Consider the following 6,773-nt stretch of genomic DNA (forward strand, 5'->3'; position numbering starts at 1 on the left):
TTCAACATGTCATGCTCACTTATTCCAGCGAGCCTATTCAGCTATGAAAGCAAGCATAGTAATAAGCTAAATAAAGTGAAAAACTAAATCTTTTTTTTTTTTTGGTTGCCCTTCAAGCTAGGGCTAGTAGGCTTCCCCGAATGCAGATAGGAGAGCACATCTTCAACAGAGACTTGATTCTTCAATTTAGAAGGGTTCTTGTTTTCGGACCCCAATGGCCTTCCCATTTTCTTCTTCATATTGATTCCGAGTAGCAGCATCACTTTCCTGGTGTCACAACTAGGCCCAGTGATTTGGTTGAGAACTTGATTGGAGCTGTAGGCATTTTCACTTTCTTTGGTGGTGCTGGTGAGCCAGTATTGCCCACTGCTAGGTCCCCAAGCATGAGTTCTATTTTCTTGGGAGAGGCAAAAGGAGAACCAGGTCGTCCTTATTTCAAAGGCGACTGTTTTGCTTTTGGTACATGCAAGCTGCTTGTTTGCATCAATATTGGTGCCTACACATTTGCATTGCGAATAACCGTTGGCTTTTGCAGTTTGGTTGAGGAGCTAGGGCCGAACAAGTTTCTTGCAATGGGGGCCAGAATGGGAGTCTGAATGCCCTGGAATCAGAATGCTCCTCCAATGAAGTTGCATTGCGCAAAACTTGCAAAAGAACTAGGCAATTCCACACGGTTTTCCTCTGCTTTTGGATCAGAGTTTGGTTCGGCTTTTCTACCTGCAAAGGGGCATACACCTTTCTCATGAAAAATAAGGCTGCAATCCCGGTAGCGTCCCAAAATATTCTCAAAGAAATATGAGATTTCTTCAATAACCCCCGGTGGCAGTTTTAGAGTTTTTGTCAGCAAGAAGGGTTTGGTAATATCATGCGCCACATGAACCCTAATATCACCTATGGCCTTGAAAATTTTGTCATCCATTTCAAGAAACCCCCAGCAATCGAAGCAACATTGACGATCGTACTCTTTACCTCTAAAGCCGGTGGTATGTTGCATAGTTTCACCTAAAAGAAAAGTTCATCCATCTGAACTGCAGTAGGGGATTTCCAGCCATCATACTCTTGAATGATAACTGGTGCTTGTTGAAAATACGACAGTTCACCTCGAAGAACCTTGTTTCGGTCCTTGCACATGTCGAAAGAGAAAACAAAGCGCTTCTGCGCTCTTTCCTGAACTTGAAGGAGCGTTTAGGACCCAAATAAGCTTGAAATGCCATCGCAGATCTGGCGTTGTGAACGACTTCGAGGTCAGAGAGCGTGCCATGAGGTAGGCATGAGAACAGTGCCAAGTGTGAGCGCTAGGCAGCTTAGAGATGTCCACCACGCAAGGTTCTAAAAAACGCTAGGCGCTAGTCTAGGGGGTTTTTTTTTAAAAAAATTTTAAATTATTTTAATGACATATAATAATATAAATGACAATATTTAAAGTATAAAAATTAATTATAAATATAAAAATAGTCAAAATATAGAATAAATTAGGGTTTATGACCGCCTAGGCTCCGCCTAGAACCGCCTAGTCCCCGCCTAGTAGCCCAGCGCCTAAGGGAAACGCCTAGGCCAAAATTGGAGCGGTTCCTTGCCGCCTAGCGCCTAGGCGGGGGCCTAGGCAGTTTTTTAGAACATTGCCACCACGTCATCGCCTAGGAGAGCCAACGATGACGCAAAGATAGCAGCAACGTCATCGATCGTGGACATGGTGAATGCTCTTGAGAAGTAGATGCAGTGTTTAGGGTTTTGGGCGTTAGAGAGGCGCCTAGGATTTTTTCTCTATTTAATGAACAAACTAATTAACAAAAAAAGTACACAAACTACTATGTGTTGAAATCGTCTTGAGCAATTAATTTTTTTACTAGTTACTACTAGAAATTACCCAATTTAGGCCAAGTCACTTTTGTTTCCAATCTTTCAAATTTCGTCACTAAATAATATTGGAAGCGAAGTCAGTCCGTCACCAAATTCGACACTTTCCTATGCTGCGTCTTAGTCCAATATATCTATATTTGCATATGTGCTATGACCACTTGTCTAATGTGAAGTTACTTAGATAGTGACTATACTTTATCACAGGAGCGGAACTAGAAGTTGAACTTTGGGGGGTCCAAGTAACAGTGTTAAATCTAGTATTCTAATTAAATTTTCAAAAATATCATTTTTTTTTCTTTGGGTGCAGCTATTTCCACTCTACTAAACACGATGTTTACCCTATAATTACATTTTTTCTTTAAAATCTCCAAATTGTCCTTAACTACAATTATTAACAGAAAAACAATGAAAATGAGAAATCAATTTTATCGATAAACAAAACTTTACCCAATAGATATTCAAATGATCATCTCAGGCTCTCAGCTTCTTCATCGCTAGCCTACCAAATAAATAGTTAGACGAAATTTCAAGTCATAGCAATAAGTGAAAAGAAAAGAATTGTTGGTTAATATTAGTTTTACTTTTCTTTTTCAGTTTCACATTTACAATGGTGATATCTTTTTTTTTATCTAAATTATTTAAGGGTGAAATTGAAAGTTTAAAGATAAAAATTTAATTGTATGGTGAACAAAGCATTTGGTGGGGTGGAAATAGCCCTACCCTTTTTTCTTTCTATAATCTTATTAATTATATTCAGGAAGCGTCTTTTTTTGGGGGGGGGGGGTAAGGGTTAACTTTTTATTCGTTGGGTTTCTCTGAAAACTTCCTTCATGAAAATCGTAGAGCGCGTCGATACGAGTCTGTGGACATGTGGAACGCTGAAATCAGAGTTCGTATGAAGAAGTTATGGCCATGAGAAAAAGTTTCCATTTTGGTTAAATAGGGAAATTTCCGGAAAAAAAAAAAAATAGATTTCCATTTTGGGAAACTTTTCTCTCTTCGGTCCCGAGTCCGGTTTCACCCTCTCCCTTCGCCGGCCGATTTCTTCACAATCTGGCCACTAATTGACGAGATTCTTAAGGGGTTTTTGCTCGCCTTGCTTTTCTCTAGAGGTCTGTGGAAGCCATCGAGAGTGGGTCGAGCTCGTGGGCACTGCAAGACCGAGAAGTGGGCGATGGCCGGTGCTGCGCTGCAAGACCGAGAAGTGGGTGACGGTGCTGCGTCGAGCCCAAATCGGAACTTCAGATTTCTGCCACCATAACCGGTGTTTCTTGAGGGCTTTTGGAGCCCAGAGGACATAGATGCTTCTCTCCAAGGTGGCTTGCAACGATTCAAAGTGTGGAGGTTGAATTTTGAAGATTGAGATTCTAGGGTTCATCGGAATTCAAAGCTTTCAAGGTAAATTTAGGCCAAATGGCTTTGATCCAGACTTTGTACTAGTTATGAAAGTTGTAATTGGAGTTGAGATAAAGAACTTTTGTGTTTGAAGTTTTGTCAAATTCTGAATTTGGGCCGGTGGTGGCGCCGCCACTGTGGTGGTGTTTTCCGGAGGTTTCCGGCCACCTCAAGGATAGTTTACGTTCCTGATTTTGATCTACTCGTCGATACCAGCATTTCGATATGCAATACCTAATTTTTGGTGATCGTATGAGCATGTTAGGGTTTTCAGAGTTTCGAACCGTTCGATTATTCGATCCATGAGGATTCGAGTGTTCGATTGACTTGTGGTTTTGACATATCGATCGTAGATGTGTTCCGGAGACTTTGGGTGGTCTTGGATGTGGTTTCGCCTTTATTGGCATCATTTTTGTGGTTTTAGTTCAAAACGGGGTTTCGGACTTTAATCACTTTGTGATTTGTTCACTAAATCGAGACCGTATGTGTTTAGGTACTTGACAGGCTTGTGTTGAGCGGATTGTGGCTATTTGTGCTTGTCTTGGTTGGCTTGTGAAGATGCAACGGGATTCATAGGTGAGTAAATCTCACGATATTTGTTATGAGCATAATTACCATATGGTCTTGGAGTTATTAGGTTAACTATGTCTATAGTTGGTATTAGTGACAGTCCTGAGTGGATGATTACGTGTGTGTGTATATATATATATATATTTACGTGAAATATATATGTATTGGTGGCTTCCTTGTGATGTGAACAATATTGAAAATGAGTTCATTATTGCTCGAGAATGGTGAAATTGTGTATTGAGTTGTGATTGTAGAATTTCATGTGTTGAGATACCATGAGTCTAGTATGACCGTCTTAATTGAGATTTAAGATATGATACCTTGTGTAGAAATATCTGTGTGATGATTCGATGACATCAGTGTGATGAATCTTTGTGATGATCGCTATTTGTGTGATGACCGGTGAAATCTGTGTGATGATCTCTATCTGTGTGATGACTGGTGAAATCTATGTGATGATCGCTATCTGTGTGATGACCGGTGATATCTGTGTGATGACCCATGATATCTATGTGATGATTAGTTGGATGATCGCCATCTGTGTGACGACTGGTGAAATCTATGTGATGATCACTATCTGTGTAATGACCGGTGATATCTGTGTGATGATCAGTTCGACGATTGCTATTTGTGTGATGACCGGTGAAATCTGTGTGATGACTGCTCGGTAGCGAAGTTGAATTGTTATTAAGTTAACAAAGATCGAGAGGACTGTTGTGATGGTCGGAGCTACCTACGAATGTTAAAGTGTGAGGTTATGATGATTACTATGACTTGAATTGCTTGTCTTAATGTGACCTCCTGAACTAAAACTGTATGCAGGGGTTACCATGAATTGTTTTGCTTGTTTTGAATTGTGATTGCCTTGTTTTCTTCTTGATTTTATTGATTTATGGTTTGATTGATCTTGAAGGCCATAGTGGTGACGATTGTGCTCTGTGTTAGAATAGGAAGATGATTCATTGTTTTCACCTTTGATGTCATGTTGATGACAAAGGCTTCCGGTGGAAAGGAAATGAGTGTGATCTTTGTGACTCGCCATTGTGCATCAAAGGATGTCCAAACATTACTTGAGGAGGTTTTATTTGACTGGAATTTGTGTAATTGGATGCTAGGTTGAGAATCTGAGCATGTGGTTTTACTCACGAGTTGACCTACGTAAGCATGTTATGGAAGGTTATGAAACAGATGATTGCAGTTGTGAGTAATGTGCTTATCGTTGTTTAGGTTGAGGTGATTTAAGACTGTGTTTCTGCTATGTGGTTTTGAGTTTACTCATATGGGCATGCAAAAGCTTTCCGGGTCTGTTGTGTGGCAACCCGATGCACAATTCAAACGGTGTATGGGTTAATTCTGCAGGTCAGGATAATCGTGGCTAAAAGCTGAGGTAGCGCATTTGCAGTTTTACGGTAGGAAGCCATTTTTGTGACTTTACCGTTGATAAGGACTTCCGTTGTGTAGTAAACTCTGAGGAGCATTTACGTTTTATTTTGTTGTTGACAATTTACTACGGAGCGGGTCAATATTGACATAGTGGGTTCAGGACATCAATATGTATTTAGTTGAAGGGAAAAAAATTTCTTGATTTTTGGTATTGATGACTGAACGATCACACATGTAAAATTATGAGATTATATATCGATTTTTATTTGTGTTAAAATCAGGGGCGTGACATTTACAGTACCAAAATACTATTTTTCAATATGTGGTTTAACTTAAATTCCTTTTCTATTTGCCTTCCTTCGCATCTCGAATTTTTTTGGTTAGCATAACATGAGAACGATTGAAGTCTTGAAGATAATGAATGCTAAGAAATAAAGCGTTAGAGTTTAATGAAGAATGAAGAGATTAATAATGAAGTTTAAGTACGTGTTCTGTGGGGTGCATTAATGTAATGAGAAAAATAAATTGTAATTGTTAATAAGATACTATCTTTTATTGTAATTTTATATTAGAATATTTTAGTCTTTTAATAAATGAGAAACTTGTAAGATGAAAAAAAGTAATTAGTAGAGTGACAATAGCCGTACCCTGTTAAGAAATTAAGAATTAACTTTAATCAATAAAGCTTGATGTAGACAAAATTTATTTAATTTATTTTATGGCTAATTAGTTTTAATATTTTTGGTATAGGATATACTACTTGTGCCCAAGATTCTTGGATAGTTAACTATTTCTGTCAACATAACTCTTCAATTTCAATGGTTCATCATCTGATATTATTAAATTCAGTGCCAACATCATATTCTCTATACTACTACATATAATATATGTAGTCTAGCTGCAACTATATCCTACAGTTTCAAATAGTAACTTGCTAAAAACAAATGGACACGATAGTGGTCATCACTGAAGGTATTAATTTGGAATTTAGTACAAGGTAGTGAATATGATTGGCTCTATATTTAGTTTTCATTGTAGTAGCTCAGAAATGTAGAGAACAAGCCGCTACTTCCACTATCAGTCTATCACCTAATTAATTTAATTTATGGATGAGACATGATCCATGCTTTTAATTTCTTTCCTTAGTTAAATTCCAAAAATTCGTATTTATCCTTCTCAGATTTCCACTTGCAATTAACTACAAATGGCCTAATGGGAACAGCATCTGCGTCTTTACGACTGAAGATGAACCCTAATTTATTTGTTTTGAGAAAAAATGATTAATTTTCTCCAAACAATTCCTGTGATCAAGCATTCAGATAAGAATTTAATAGTTTAAACATGTCGACAGTTAGTGTAAAGAATTGGAGCATTTCTATATACAGTAGCATATATATTGAATTTATTAGGCCAAATTCAAGAATAACCGAGTTCTGAATCTAGATATATATCAAGGAGCTCAAGCTGAGTTGCCTCATTTACAATTGAGCAAGATAAAAGTCCGGTCTTTATCCTTGACGACATGATAAGCCTATAAACCAGTTTTATCAAATTTAAAAACCTGT

This window comes from Rosa chinensis, chromosome 6 (assembly GCF_002994745.2).
Source record: "Rosa chinensis cultivar Old Blush chromosome 6, RchiOBHm-V2, whole genome shotgun sequence".
Taxonomy (NCBI): Eukaryota; Viridiplantae; Streptophyta; class Magnoliopsida; order Rosales; family Rosaceae; genus Rosa; species Rosa chinensis.